Genomic DNA, 14238 nt, shown 5'->3' with positions numbered 1-14238 from the left:
GAGAAAGGATCCAGAGCCCCCACCCCTTGCTGCTGGTCATGTGACATGGCCCTCACCACCCCTCACTTCCTCTAGGGGTTGAAAGGATACTTCAACGTGGGCAGCAATAACATATGAACATGAATATAAGAAGCTCCTATAACTCAATAGCAAAATAAATACATACAAAAATTAAAAATGGACAGTGACTCAAATAGACATTTCTCCAAAGGAGACATATAAAGGAAATGGCAACCCACTCCAATATTCTTGCCTAGAGAATCCCGTGGACAGAGGAGCCTGGTGGGCTGCTGTCCATGGGGTCGCACAGAGTCGGACACAACTGAAGCGACTTAGCATGCATGCATGCATTGGAGAAGGAAATGGCAACCCACTCCAGTATTCTTGCCTGGAGAATCCTAGGGACAGAGGAGCCTGGTGGGCTGCCGTCTATGGGGTCACACAGAGTTGGACACGACTGAAGCGACTTAGCAGCAGCAGCACATATATGAAAAGATGCTCAACATCACTCATTGTCAAGAAAATGCAAATCAAAACCACAGTGTTTGTAAGATATCACCTCACATCTGTGTGCCTTCCTCAAGGGGGCTCTCCCCACCACCCCAAGCCCCGAGAGGGTAGGATTCCTGACTGTTTCATAGAGGGCCGTGGTTTAGTGCCTCACATGGTTACCAGCACCTGGCTGGCTGAGTAATAAAGGCAGGGGTCAATCCCCATAAGGAGAACCCCTGTTACCTATGGAAAGCCAATAAGCAGTCTGGGATTCAAGGTCAGCCAGTCCACTCAAGTCAACCAGCATCAACAGAGCACCTGCTGTATGTAGAGCTGTGAAATGCAGCCTAGAGTAGCTGCTAGGAGAACAGAAGGGTTCCAGATTTCCCTCCCGCAAAGGAAAAAAATATCCAGACCCTCTGTCCAGACAGTTATCTTCAGAGGCTCTGAAGAGTCTTTTCCATTTATAGTTTTACCCAGAGAGGCTCTTTGATATTATAGGACTTGCCTGGAGATGCTGCTTGGAGGCTCCAGCTCAAACAGTTTCCAAGAGGAGCTTCATGGAGACACCACTCTATAGGTTAAAATCATCTCTCATTGCCATGGCAATCCTGCCAGTCATTAAAGAGATGCATTCAGGGCTGGCAGGGCTCCTGCAGGTCTCAGGGCAGGCAGGAACCACAGGCCATGGAGGATGGGAAAGAGGGGCAGACAGAAGACCAGTCTGAAAGGCAGAGGTTGTCAAAATGCCCTGATCTAGCAGGAAATAGACTGGGAGTGATGGCTGCGGGCCACACACTCGGAAATTAGTGAACTCTCCAGGATTGGGAATGTCTGCAGAAGTCAAGGAAATACTCCTTGGACGTCCCTGATGGTCCAGCGGTTAAGAATCCACCCGCCAATACAGGGGTCATGGGTTTGATCCCTGGGCCAAGAAGATCCCACACGCTTCGGAGCAACCAACCCCATGTGCCCCAACTACTGAGCCCACATGCTAGAGCCCATAGTCTGTAATAAGACAAACCAAGCACAACAAGAAGCCCACGCACTGAAACTAGAGAAAAGCCCTCACATAGCAATGAAGACTCAATGCAACCAAAAATAAATAAATAAATAAAATCTTTATTAAAAGAAAATAGTCCTTGTGTGGGGCTGATTATGGACTCTCTTAGCAAGTCCCACATCTGGGCTTCCCTTGTGGCTCAGCTGGTAAAGAATCTGCCTGTAATGTGGGAAACCTAGGGTCGATCCCTGGGTTGGGAAGATCCCCTGTAGAAGAGAAAGGCTACCCACTCCAGTATTCTGGCTTAGAGAATTCCAGGGACTATATAGTCCTTGAGGTCGCAAAGACTCGGACAAGACTGAGCGACTTTCACTTTCACTTTAGCAAGTCCCACATCTGGGCACAGCAAAACATCCTGAGCTGCAACCACACAACAGGCAAAGGGAAACCAAGAGTAGGGTGAGGGCTGGGAAGGCAGTGGAAAAGAGGAGGGATAAAGACAAGGAAGGGGTCAGGGAGGAGAGCCATCTCTGCCTGGGGTCCCCAGGTAAATCCAGGGAAATCAGAGGCTGTTTTCTCGCTCGAAGATCCTCAAGACTTTTCTTTACATCCAATCACTCCCAGCATCATAGGCAGAAACAGAGATAGACTCTGAACTTACCTCAGAGGCAGAGCTTTTCCAGAGCCTTATATACCACTCTTCCCAACTGAGGTCCTTTCCCATCACTGTAAACAGCTCACATCCCATAATAATCAGTGGAACACTTTGTTAAGAAAAATTGTTTGTTGTTCAGTCACTAAGTTGTGCCTGACTCTGCAACCCCATGGACTGCAGCACACCATGCTTCCCTGTCCTTCACTATCTCCCAGAGTTTGCTCAAACTCATGCCCGTTGAGTCGGTGATGCCATCCAACCATCTCATCCTCTGTCATCCCCTTCTCCTGCCCTCAATCTTTCCCAGCATCAGGGTCTTTTCCAGAGAGTCAGCTTTTCACATAAGGTGGCCAAAGTATTGGAGCTTCAGCATCAGTCCTTCCAGTGAATATTCAGGGTTGATTTCCTTTAGGATGGACTGGTTTGATCTCCTTGCAGTCCAAGGGACTCTCAAGAGTCTTCTCCAGCACCACAGTTCAAAAGCATCAATTCTTCAGCTCTCAGCCTTCTTTATTCAAGAAGAATAAGCAAAAGTAATCTGCCTTAGTTTAGAAAGATTTGCCTTCTGGAGAGTCAGAACAGTTGAGGTTCCCAGCCCTGGGTCAGAAACAACATCTCCTGAACTTGACATGAGAGGCTCGGCTAGGCTTCCCTGGTTAGACCCCTGCTTGGTCTCCAGACTTCCCCTATGTGTGTGACCTGGGCTTGGGGGGATGGGGGACACTCTCTGGAGAGAGAGGGTGTCCAGGGGCCACAGGCAGTAAGACAGGCCAAGGTCTTCCCCTCTGATCCCTAAGAGGATGGAAAATGGATCCTGCCTATTTGTAGCTGGTGGTTTGTCGGTACCAGCCAGGCAAAGGGGCAACTGCCGGGGGATGTGAAGAAAGCCTGTCTTCCCCTCTCTCCTCCCTGATCCAGTCTGAGGGGACATGCCCACATGATGAGTGAGAGCAGATAACACCCTGCCCCTCCCCACAACCCAGCCTCCAGCCCTGATCCTAAACCCTTCACGAACCCAGTCTCACCTGCTCTGGGAGAGAAGAGCAGAGCTTGAAATAGAGGTGAGATGGACATTTTAAAACAAGCAGAACTGGGTTCTTCCTAATTGCAAGTGACAGAACTTTCTGGAAGTAGGCTGAGCCTTCACTGGTAGAGCTGCTACCCAGAGGGAAAGGCCTTCACCATGACACAGCCAGGGCAGTTACCTGAAGAACAGAGCAACTCGTGTCCCATGCATCCCCGGATGAGTGCAGTTGCACAATAAACCAGCGATGCTAATAAAAACCAGATGGCTCAATTTCCAGTGTTATATTTGAGGCAAAGACACAGTAAACTTAGCATTTGCTGGCAGCCCAGATACTGTCAATTAGTGGAACTCCTTCCCTCTAAAGGGTGGATGGTTTAAGATGATCTTCCAACTTTGGGGAGAGCCATTTCTGACTTCAGCCATTTACTTTCATATTCCTCCTAATTAGTGTGCAGTCAAAATTTTATGTTTTACTTAGCAACTGAACAACAACAAGACTCCTCACAGGAAGGGATGCACGACTCTCTGCTGGCTGAGAAAGCCACCTTTCTATTTCCCCCAAACTCTGTCTGTGTCTTTTTTATTTGACTTCAGAGGAAAGAAAAAGCCAAGATTTTGGCCAGCAACAGCTGTGATGGATACATGTTGATATTTCATTGTGTCTCAATTTGCATTTCCCTGATGACCAGTGAACTTGAACAAATGTCTATGTTCCATTAACATTTCTTCTTTCAGGAATGTCTTCTCTATGTCCTTTAGTTTTTGTTGTTTTTTTTTTTCTCCTTCTGAATTATTTATCTTTTTCTTATTATTTTGTAGGATGTTGATTTTCAGGGATTTGTCATAAAAAGTTTTAGGCATTTGATCTCAGGCCTTCACTGGCAGTTACCAACCATCTGTGGCTATATATATTTAAACCAATTTTGGGGGGGGGGTGGCGCCTCGGCATGTGGTATGTGGGATCTTAATTCCCTGGCCAGGGGTGGAACCCATGCCCTCTGCAGTGGAAGCCAGGAGTTTCAACCACTGGAGCACCAGGATAGTCCTTAAGGGACCAATTTTAATTTAACTTAAGTTTAAATTCATTTCCTCAATCGCAGTAGCTTCATTTCAAGGGCCCAGTTGCTGTGTGTGCTGAGTGACTACTGGATTGGACAGTGCAGAATGGATATTTCCATCCCCAGAGAAAGTTCCATGGGCAGCACTGGTAGAACCAGTGTATCATTTGTCTTTCATCTTTTCTAGGTTGTCTCTGGCCATACCTAGTTTGACATTTTACTAGAACTAAATCTGGCAATGTTTACTTTATGGCTGCTGCTAAGTCACTTAAGTCGTGTCCGACTCTGTGCGACCCCATAGACGGCAGCCCACCAGGCTCCTCCGTCCCTGGGATTCTCCAGGCAAGAACACTGGAGTGGGTTGCCATTTCCTTCTCCAATGAATGAAAGTGAAAAGTGAAAGTGAAGTCGCTCAGTCGTGTTCGACTCTTAGCGACCCCATGGACTGCAGCCCACCAGGCTCCTCCATCCATGGGATTTTCCAGGCAAGAGTACTGGAGTGGGGTGCCACTGCCTTCTCCATCTTTATGCCTACTAAATGCTTAAGAGAACCAACGAACTCTCTCCCAAGTTTATTTTTGTTTAACTTCCATTTTTTACTTCTCATATTTTTATACTTTTTCTCATTGAGATCTTTAGCCTGCAAAGAACTTACTTACACAAAGGATGAGGTTGTTTGTCTGGCTTTATTTTCTTCCAGAAAATATTGTACAAATACAATTTGTACAATAACCCATTCTCTTATCAATGCAAGACTGTTTGTTGTTGTTTTTTTTTAACTTTTTATTTTGTGCTGGGGTCTAGCCAGTTAACAATGTTGTGATAGTTTCAGGTGAACAGAGAAGGGACTCAGCCATACATGTACATGTATTCAATCTCCCCCAAACTCCCCTCCCATCCAGGCTACCACGTAATATTGAGCAGAGTTCCCTGTGCTGTACAGTAGGTCCTTGTTGGTTATCCATGTATCCATGTGTACATGTCCATCCCAAACTCCCTATTTGTCCCTTCCACACAACAACCATTAGTTCATTTTCTAAGTCTGTGAATCTCTTTCTGTTTCATAAGTAGGTTCCTTTGTGCCGTTCTTTTTCTCAGTGCTCAGTTGTAGAATGTGTGATCAGATTATGGTTTTCGCTTTCCTTTATGAACTGGGCTTAGCGCTCATCCCTAGGCAGCTCTGCCCCACTGATAAACAGTGAACACTCAGCAGTATTTTCATCTAGGTCTGCAGGGCCAGTTAAAGATGGGGAAGCTGAGTCCTGGGAATGGCAAGCAAGCAGCTTCAGGTGACAGGAGGAAAGATCCAGGGACAAGGTCGTGGCAATAAGATGCATTTTGAAAGCAGCCAACTTCTGGCTGGAGGAAGTCCCTGTTCATATTGTTTCCTGCACATGTGCCATGTGGCTTTTCCACCACCAGTTCCCTGCAGGGCTTGGCTACAGGGCCTCAGAGATGGCTTAGAGCTGAAGCCCCAGTTCCTTCCCCACCTTCCACTCTCATGGGCTCCAAGACCTCCCCGCAGCACTCTCACCCACCACCCTCCGGGTTTCTCCATCAAGTGCAGCTCACCTGGGTGCAACAAGTGTGCTTGATGCCAGGAACCCAAACATAAGACAGAGCCGGTGACAGGCTTTCCTTGGAGGAGACACTGGCTGTGTAAATTGCAGGGCCCAGAAAAAAATGAAAATGCAGGGCTCCTTGTTAATACTTAAGAATGTCAAGTTGGGGCAGCAGAGGGCTTAATGAAGCATGGGGCCGTTCTTAGGGCAGGGCTGTGGAGCCAGCCCTCCTCCTAAGGGTTATGGGCTCAGGGAAATAGTGCCTCCGCTTAAGTTTCACCCCCACTCAAATGGAGTGCTCCCAACCTCCTGGCACTAGAGCCCTGACTGCAGCCATTGACCCCAGCCACTCCCAAAGCCCCAAGCTGTGACCCCAAATTAGGGGCTCTACTTTTTTTTTTTTAACATCTTTTCTTTTTGTTTTTTAAATATGGACCATTTTAAAAGGTTTGTATTGAATCTGTTACAGCATTGCTTGAGCTTCCCCAGGGGCTCAGGGGTAAAGAATCCACTTGCAATGCAGGAGACCCAGGTTCGATCCCTGGGTGAGGAAGAGTCCCTGGAGGAGGGCATGGCAACCCACTCCAGTATTCTTGCCTGGAGAATTCCATGGACAGGGGAGCTTATTGGGCCACAATCCATGGGGTCGCAAAGAGTCGGACAAGACTGAAGCGACTGACCATGCGCTCACAGTATTGATTGTGTTTTATGTTTTGGTTTTTTGGCTGCGAGGCATGTGGGATCTTAGCTGTCTGACCAGGAACGGAACCCACGCCCCCCACATTAGAAGGTGAAGTCTTAGCCACTGGACCCCCAGGGAAGTCCCAGGAGTCAGTCTGTTTTAATTCTACTTTAATTCTACTAATTTAGAAACTTTAACTTCACAGAGACTCCAGCCCCCAACCCTATCTTCCCCACAGTATCTGAGTCATATTCAAGGGTGCGGTTGTGCACACAGCCTCCTGGATCACAGCAAAATGAGCAAGAAGCCAGCTTATCCCAGGCTCTGGAATAAAATAGGCCTGGTCCCAAAGCCTCTCCCTCACTCACTGTCTACATCACTGTGAGTCTCAGCTGGGGATGCCTAGAGTTGCTCCAGGCACAGCCATAAGGATTAAAGGAAGTGAGACCCAGTACCTGGCACAGAAAAGAGGCTTATGAACAGTCACTTTGAGGGAGAGGCAGTGTAGCCAAGTGGTGAGAGCTCAGACTGCCTGGAACATCCCAGTTCGGCCCCTTACCAGCTGTACAGTGTAAGCCACGTTCCCAAACATCTCTCTGTCTCCTCAGTCTCTTCAGAGGTTAAATGGAGACTATTCTAAGAGTACATACTGTGTCATTTTTAAGGATTAAATAAGTTAATGTTTGCCACTCTGTTTACAAGGGCTTCCTAGGTGACTCAGTGGTAAAGAATCCACCTGCCAATGCAGGAGACTCAGATTTGATCCCTGGGTCAGGAAGATCCCCTGGAGAAGGGATAGGCTACCCACTCCAGTATTCTTGCCTGGAGAACCCCATGGACAGAGGAGCCTGGTAGGCTATGGTCCATGGAGTCGCAAAGAGTCAGACTCAACTGAGCGACTGAGCATGATATAAAATAAAGCACTGTCTGTAGTCCTGTAGGGTTTGGAATTGGAAGAGTTGGGGGGCAAGTTTGCTCCAGCCTTTTTCACTGAGGAGCCAAAGCAGGCCCTGTGATCTCCCCGAGCTTGGTCTTCCGGCCACTTAATGGACATGATGATTGCGGCGTTTGTGTTGTTGTAAGAATCAAATGTGCCTCTGGTGCCAACATGCTGATAAGCGAGATACAAATGTTGGCTGCTGTCATGGTGATTCTTCTTCTGGTCATCAGAATCCCTGACTCGTGGAGACACAGAAAGAGGACGGAATCCATCCAGTGACATTAACTGTTAGCCTGCCCTGTGGCTGGCTTTGTACTAAAAGCCAAATATATGGAGGAGAAACAGAATATTTCCTGCCATACCAGTAAACAAAGGATGTCACAGTCATCAGCAATTGCAGCCCTCCAAAGTGAGCCAGTGAGCCCTGAGGACACGCAGGAAGAAGAAGAATATCTGCTGTCTAGCAGCCATCAGACTGCATCCACTCTGTACAGTGAGCCCCGAAGAAACTCAGGATGTTAAAGCACAGGATACCGGCCCCAGATAGCTGAGATGCCTATGAAAGGAATGATTTCAGCAAGCCCAGACTCTTGCATCTCCCCACACATAGAGAAGACTAAATTCTGTAACCTGGGAAATTTGGTGTTCTTTAGTTAACAATAATCTTTTGGCTTTAGACCACCTGCCCTTTGTTGCAAAACTTTTATATAACCTGGCTCCTTCCTCACCTCCTTGGAGCATTTAATTCTCTCAGGGTTACTTGAGATGATGCCTCCTGGGCTTAAGTCCTAAAAATTTCCTCTGAATAAAACGAAACCCTCAACTTTTAGGTCGTGACTTTTTCAAGTCTACATGGAGGTAAGTTGGAGGCCCGGACCACAGAAGCTCACTTTCTCCTATTTATGGCAGACAGATAACACCTGATAATACAGGCGAGAGGGGAGTTAGGGTTAGTTGCAGGAGATGTAGGTGGTGCTAGAGGTAAAGAACTCACCCGCCAAAGCCTCTAACCATGGGCTTCCCTAGTGGCTCAGACTGTAAAGAAACTTCCTGCAATGCAGGAGACTCAGGTTCAATCCCTAGGACAGGAAGATCCTCTGGAGAAGGGAATGGCTACCCACTCCAATATTCTTGCCTGGAGAATCCCATGGACAGAGGAGCCTGGAGGGCTATAGTCCGTGAGGTCACAAAGAGTCAGACACAACTGAAGCAAAACTGAAGCGATTTAGCATGCAAGCACAGAGGAGATGTAGTAAGGCAAGAGGTTTCCTAGCAGGGTCTTCATATTTAACTGGGGGCTGGCTGTGCCTCTCACTAGCTGTGTGATCTGGGCCAGGAACTGAGACCTCCGTAAGCTTTAGTTTCCTCATCTGTAAAGACTTTAAAAACTGAATTAAGCAAAATAACATGCAAGCGATGTGCGACTGGTAAATAGATGTTGCTTCCTGCTCTACTCTTTCCCAGCCACATATCAATGATGACAGACCTGGGAGGGGCTCCTCCACCCAAATTCAAATCATGCGAGTTCACCTAGAGGTTGCGGCAGGGGTGAGGGCTCCAGCCAGGAGGGGCCGGGATCTGAGCTGTTTAGATCTGCATCCAGGATGAAGGGAATTTCCTGAAGCTGGCTTTGCTGTCCTCGTTCCTTTTATGAAGCACTGGACTCTTCCTGCATCCATAAAGATGAAGACATTCCTTTGCAGGGATTTAATTTCGAGGCTGCATGCCTGGCCGCTGAGAAAGCCCAGGCTTCCTCCTCCTTTTGAATCTAACCCTGGCGGCTTTGTGGGCTCCAGACAGGACCGCATTCCCTTTAATGCCTCCGGAATCGCTTACTCACACCAAAATCCGCTGCCTCAGGGCTTTCCAGCCACAAGTAAGCCTTCTTTTCATGGGCAATCAGGCAGCAGCCTGGAGCAGAGAAGGGAGGAGGGCTGCATGCCCTACGCCCCACCGGGTCTCTGCAGACAGTTTAATGCAAAGGGCCTCCCCTCTCCCTGACCCCAGGAGATGAGCCCTAGGGGGAGGCACCCAGGCAGAAAATCCATCTGCATCTGAAAAGAGGAAACTGAGGCTGGCCAGGACCCAGGACCCAGGACCCAGGACCCAGGACTCTGGACCCTGGACAGATTTCCCAAATCACCACAGGGAGGATCCCCCTCCCCCAACCAGCCCCCCACCCACCATCTTGTGGCTGAGCCTGTCTTTGGTACTTGCCAGGATCTAGGTGTCATGTGGTCCCTGACTCAATATCTGGGTGCAGAAGGTGAACACGCTCAAGAGAGTGCGTCCAAAGGTGGGGACACATCCACCAAAGGCCCTCTGCTCCTCTGCTCAGGGAAGTGATGCACAAGTTTGAATTGCTAAAGGTTGCGTTGAGGGGAGGGTGGGGGCTGTGTGGGTGGATGTTGCCTCTGCATGGCAGGTCTGGGAGGCTTTTCTTCAGCAAAAGATTTATTGCGAGCTCAGCCGTATGCTGGGTTTCATGCAAGCCTGATGCTGGGATTCAGGGGGAGTACGGTCAAAAAGGCCACCAGTTCAGTAGCACAAGGGGTAAAAGACGAGTGGGCTTCAGATCTGGAGGAGATGGACTCGCCCCCACCCCTTACACTTAATGGCACTGTGTGTCTTCAGGCAGGTAATCTATTTGAACAGCAGTGTCCTCGTCTGTAAACTGTGTGTGACCCTAAAACCTGCCTCTCAGGACTCTTCGGAGGGATCAACTGATATTCTATAAGGGAAAAGATCTCTCACCTGTTGCCGCTTCTGTAAATTGAGGTCTGACTGCTGGACTTCCAAGCCTACTCCCGGCAGCACGTGCGGGCTGCCCTCAGGGTCTGACAGTACTGGAGCCTAAATCTGATGCTGTCACTTGCTGTGTGACCTGCCCAGTGGTACTTAGCCTCCGGGGACCCCGGTATTCCCAACTGTTAACACTAACAGTAGTGCCTAACTCAGACTGTGGCTGTGATAAGTCAGTGATGTAATTCAGAGGTCAATTTAAAAGCAATCAAAATGTGAAAGTGAAGGGCTTTGCACAGATCTGTTCCCAGTCAGCCCTAAAGAAATGGCAGCTATACTTTTGATCATTAATATTCTTATCATCTAAAGGCTAAGAAACCTGAGGTATTTTTCTGTCTTTCCACATGTATGTCTTTAGCCAGGTCCAAAAAAGAAAAAAAAAAAATCGAAAGTTCTCACACTACACAAGGACAGACAATTATGAGGAACTGTGGAAACAACCCAAAACCTTTGGAGAATCGACAGCAAAGCTCAATGCTCAGTTCATGTTGTCGTTCTGCGCTCAAGGGTGTCTCTCCAGATGACCAGCAGGTGCTTCCGGCATCACATGCCAAGCAGGAGCAGGGGGGGTCTCAGCCCCTTCTGCACACGGCCCCTTCACTGGCTGGCCAGCCCCTCACTGGCCTCTTTCTGTCCAAAGGAAGTCTTTGAGTCTCTGTGCTCTGTGCTCCTCTCAGCAACTTCTGCCCATCCACCCCACGACCTCCTGGACACAGGGAACTCTAGGTGCTGAGTCACCTTCAGTGAAAGTAGAGGGGGCCTTGGCCACATCTTAAATCAGGAAGGGCCAGAAGGAGACGTTCACTCCGACACTGACCCAGGTTCTATTGAGCTTAAGAGGAAACTGAGACATACTAAAGGTTACAGATGAAGCTAGTCATAACAGGAGTTGAGGACTCAAGGGCTAGAAGACAGGCTATCGGATGCCCAGGTTACAGCTCTGCATTGGGGTCACCTGGGCACAGCCACGATGCCATGCCTGGACTGAGTACATCAGCATCTTTGGAGGTGGGACTCAGGCTTCATTGTTTGGCATCCAAGACTGTACATCACTGCAACAGAGCTGGGAGACCCCCACGTGAACACTAAGGGCCGTGGTCCACCATGTACTCAGGCCCAAACTGTGTGCTGGGGATTCTGATGTAACTGGTAGCTTGCTAGGATCATTCAAAATTCCCAGGTGATTCCAACATGCAGCTAAGTTTGAAAACCACTGTTTTAATGTAGCACGCATGCGTGCTGCCTGACTCTTTGTGACCTCATGGACTGTAGCGCTTCAGGCTCCTCAGTCCATGGAATGTTCCAGGCAAGAATACTGGAGTGGGTTGCCATTTCCTCCTTCCAGGGATCTTCCCTGGGGGATCTTCCCTATCCAGGGATCGAACCTACCTCTCCTGCATTGGCAGGTGAATTCTTTACCACTGAGCCACTTGAGAAGCCCTTTAATGTAATGTCTCCATTTAAGTTTAAAACTCTATCTACTCTTTAAGGAAAATCATAATACTTAACTGCAACCAAAATGAGTACCTGTTTCGTTGAGATGCAATCCGATGCATGTGCTTCTGTTTTCACAGTCCAGGAAATAGGAGCGCTTGAAGTTATGGGACTATTAATCTGCATTTTGTCCTTCAAGTAGATGTCGTTAGACTTGCTTGCGTGTCACTGCATTAAATCATTTTCCAGTTCAACAGAAATTTACTGTTTGCTTTAGTATCAGCAAAGTTTAAAGGATCATTCTGAATCAACAACATAATAAAAAAAAAAACATTTTTGCCATGAAATGTCCTGTCTTGACATATGGTCCTTATAAATTGAGTTTACTGAGTATTTGTCGTTGGCTGAGAAAAATGTCTGGGATGGGACTTTCACACTATCAGATGGAAATTCCTGCTCCTGTTTTGTTTTGTTGTTTTAAGATTGCCTAAAATTCTGAAGCCTTTCAACCTCTTTATTGCCTCCCAACTATTATGAAGAAACTTTGGGAAGAAGCGCCCCAAACACTCATCCGCTGTTCTCATGGGGAAAACTCTCAACACAGTCACAGGAAGTACATTTTGAATAAGCCAAGGGAAGACCTCCCTGAGCACAAAACCCCAGGGCTGCTCCAGTGTCCTCAGCAGGGAGCACAGCCCAGGGCTCCCCTTTGCCCTCCCCCGCCAAGCCCACATGATCCTCCTTCTCAGTTCTCCTGCCATCCTCAGGCATCCAAGCAGGAGCACCGGGTTTCCCCCCAGACACACACAAACACAGGTGACCCTCAGGGCTTCCAGAAGCTGTGAGCGTCAATCACCTACCCTTATCAGTTCTCCGTCCAACAGTTAGAGTCACAAAGCTGGCTGGAAAAGTGATAAGGGGATGTGACTGGCCAGCGACGATCTTTTTGATGAAGATTTGAGGGACAAGAGGAAAACTGACATTTGATTTTCAGGTCAAAACGTCCACATGACCTTCTCTGGGACGCCCCCCTGGGCCCCCAAACCTTCTCCCTGCCCTCATGCTCTGCTCCAGCTTCTCTCCAAGTCTCTCCTTCTGACATCTGGCAAGCCTTCTCCCTTTCTGCATACACAAATTGAGATATACAGCCCTGGATCACTATAGAAAGTCGTGGATTCTTTGCATTTAAAAAAAATTAATTAAATGTTAAAATGAATTTAAATCTCAAAATGAATAAATAAACCAAAGTTAGCAAAGTCTTTACCCAACAGATCCCACAGTTCTGAGGCAGGACATCCGTGCGTTCTCCTCCTCCCGGGTTCTGTGGCTAAGTCCACACCCACATGCCATTCATAAAGTCCCTACCCCGAGTCTCCTCCTCCTGCAGGGATTGGTCCTCCAGAGGTGCTGGCCCCAGGCCAGGACCCATCAGCTGCAGATCTGCTCGAGCTGGATGTGTATATCCACTGTGCCGTGTGGCCCTGGTGGGATTGGGCTGGGGTGGAGTCCGGTGCGAAAAATGAGTTCCCCTGCATCCTAGCTCACTGTGCTATCATGTCAGGGTCTTCCCTCTGGACAGTTGGCCATCCACACTGATCTATACACACAGTCTTTGAAAACCAACACTACTGACATGGCTTCAATTGTGGAGACGTTAAAATGTCTCTCTAGGTCAGGATGAAATGGGGAATGACAGCCAACTGTCAGGAATGGGTTTCTCCAGAGCAGTATATCATAGGAAGCATCGTACTGGGCAAAGTTCATCAGTGTGGGTCTCACCTCCCATCAGCCTGCCACTCACTTCCTGGTTCTGTGATCTTGAGCAAATGGCTGAATCTCTGAGCCTTGGAACCTGATCTATAAAACAGATTTGTTGTTATTATTGTTGTTCAGTTGCTAAGTCAAGTCCAACTCTTTTTGATACCATGAACTACAGCATGCCAGTCTTCCCTGTCCATCACCAACTCCTGAAGCTTGCTCAAACTCATGTCCATCGAGTTGGTGATGCCATCAACCATCTCATCTTCTGTCACCCCCGTGTCCTCTTGCCCTCAATCTTTCCCAGAATCAGGGTCTTTTCCAATGAGTCAGCTCTTCTCATCAAGTGGCCAAAGTATTGGAGCTTCAGCTTCAGCATCAGTCTGTCCAATGAATATTCAGGGTTGATTTCCTTTAGGATTGACTGGTTTGATCTCCTTGCTGTCCAAGGGACTCTCAGGAGTCTTCTCCAGCACCACAATTGAAAAGCAGATAGCAGATGGTACAACTCCCAGGGCTGCTGTGAGAATTAAATAAGAAAAGGGATGGAAAATGCTTATGCTTAAACCTAGGTTCAACACCCAGGTCAGGTGATTCCTGATTACATAGGTTTCAGCAGGTCTTTTAAACTCTCTAAATTTTAGCTTCTTCTTTTGCAAAGTGGGGAATCTAATAGCTACCTCAAAGGGTTGTTCTGAGGATTATAACAGACATGCAATACAAGGTTAAGAGCATGGCCTTTGTAGTTAAGTGGCCTGGATTTAAATCCTGATTTTATCAGTTACTGGCTCTGTGTAAGTCACTCAGCCTCTCAGAGCGTCACTG

The 14238-nt window shown here is 47.9% G+C and overlaps 1 long non-coding RNA gene and 1 other non-coding gene across 4 annotated transcripts; both read right to left on the bottom strand.

The window, feature by feature from the left end:
• Positions 1–4902: 4902 nt before the first annotated feature.
• On the bottom strand, positions 4903–13020 carry LOC112443131 (uncharacterized). 3 transcript variants are annotated; one of them, XR_009492125.1, is made up of 5 exons: positions 12920–13020; positions 12516–12777; positions 11749–11957; positions 5808–5890; positions 4903–5497 (listed from the first exon to the last, which is right to left on the bottom strand). It is a non-coding gene; the product is annotated as an uncharacterized lncRNA (long non-coding RNA). The 3 variants fall into 3 exon arrangements; XR_003031398.2 differs by having other exon boundaries at positions 12701–12777; positions 12920–13008; XR_003031399.2 differs by lacking the exon at positions 12516–12777 and having other exon boundaries at positions 12920–13004.
• MIR184 (microRNA mir-184) lies at positions 12504–12586 on the bottom strand. Its single transcript, NR_031179.1, has one exon. It is a non-coding gene; the product is annotated as a microRNA mir-184 (primary transcript).
• Positions 13021–14238: the final 1218 nt, after the last annotated feature.

The sequence above is a fragment of the Bos taurus genome, chromosome 21 (genome assembly GCF_002263795.3).
Source record: "Bos taurus isolate L1 Dominette 01449 registration number 42190680 breed Hereford chromosome 21, ARS-UCD2.0, whole genome shotgun sequence".
NCBI lineage: Eukaryota > Metazoa > Chordata > Mammalia > Artiodactyla > Bovidae > Bos > Bos taurus.
The sequence above is the reverse complement of the archived record's forward strand: the minus strand, read 5'-3'. Positions and strand labels throughout refer to the sequence as shown.